Genomic DNA, 1399 nt, shown 5'->3' with positions numbered 1-1399 from the left:
AACCATCTCGTTCAAGTTATTAGCATTCTGTTTAATGTTTGCAAAACTTTTGTTTGCTATTTCTCCAATAAATAGTTATTTGTTAAAAATAACATTTTTATAGTGGCTTTGCCTTTTTTGCGATTTAGCTGTCCGACTTTTATAAGAAATTTGTATGGTTTCGTGGTCACTTATTTTATAATCACACTTAACGTTTGCTTCTATGTCAGAAATGTTTGTCAATACATAATCGGTCAACGTTGCACTGGTTCGCGATACTCTCTTTGGCTCGAATACTATTTGCTTAAATGCATTGTCTGTTACTGATTGACAAATTTGTTGTCGGGAAGAACTATTCACCAACCATTCGATGTTGAAATGTCCCATTATGAGAGTTTGAGTAGTAGTATCACGTAATTGTTTAATTTTTTCCTTAAAAAAATCACAAAATACATTTTCTGGAGATTTGTGTCTGTCTGGCGACCTATACAATCCAATTAACATTAGATCTACATATTTTTGGTTTGACCTTTATAATTAAACACCATACACTTTTTCAATAGCCGTTTCCTCTATTATTTCACATTGCCATTCTGGGCTTATATAGAAAGGAACGCCGCCTGTGTGCCTTGATATACAGTCCTTTCTCACTATTTTATAGTCACTGAGTTTCATTTCACTGTTGCTTATTGATGAGACTCGGTCACACAGATAAAATCAAATCTTGTAGAAAATGATATAGTCTCAAGTTGGTTAAAATTTGTCCTAATACCAACAATATTCAAGTACAGCCATTTTAACGTCAACTTTAATTCGATGGCTGAGTGTAAGATCAACCTATCTCGGCAGCCAGTTCGAAAACGCCCTATATAAAAAAAGTTTCAAGAACGCCCTACTTCAGAATTTGACTGAAGAACGCCTTATTTGCTGAGACCAAATTCTGAGATAGGGTGTTTTTCAATAAATTTCTGAAATATGGCGACATCAATCAAATTCTCACGGTTGATTTTTTAGATCTTTTTTGTCCAGGATGTTTCGGTTTTCTTCTAAATAAAAATTAATTGTGTGTATTCATTACATGGAAGCAAATGGGACAAAAAAAATTCTAAGCAATCAACCGTAACTTTTAGCCATTTGAAACTTGTACTTTCTAGAATTCACAGGGCTACAAAACTGCATACTCAGAATCTTTCTAGGAAATTTAATTAAAAATTAGAAATTTTTACGAAAGTCTGTTGAATNGCTAGAATTCACAGGGCTACAAAACTTCATACTCAGAATCTTTCTAGGAAATTTAATTAAAAATTAAAAATTTTTACGAAAGTCTTTTGAATTGTTTGTAAATATTGCACAAAGTTTGAAACTTGGATTTACACGGGCTTTGTTAAAGAATGAACTATATTTTTATAAAAAAAAATAA

This window comes from Rhagoletis zephyria, unplaced genomic scaffold (assembly GCF_001687245.7).
Source record: "Rhagoletis zephyria isolate East Lansing unplaced genomic scaffold, Rhagoletis_zephyria_1.1 Rzeph_scaffold_03913, whole genome shotgun sequence".
NCBI lineage: Eukaryota > Metazoa > Arthropoda > Insecta > Diptera > Tephritidae > Rhagoletis > Rhagoletis zephyria.
This window is presented reverse-complemented; position numbering follows the sequence as displayed.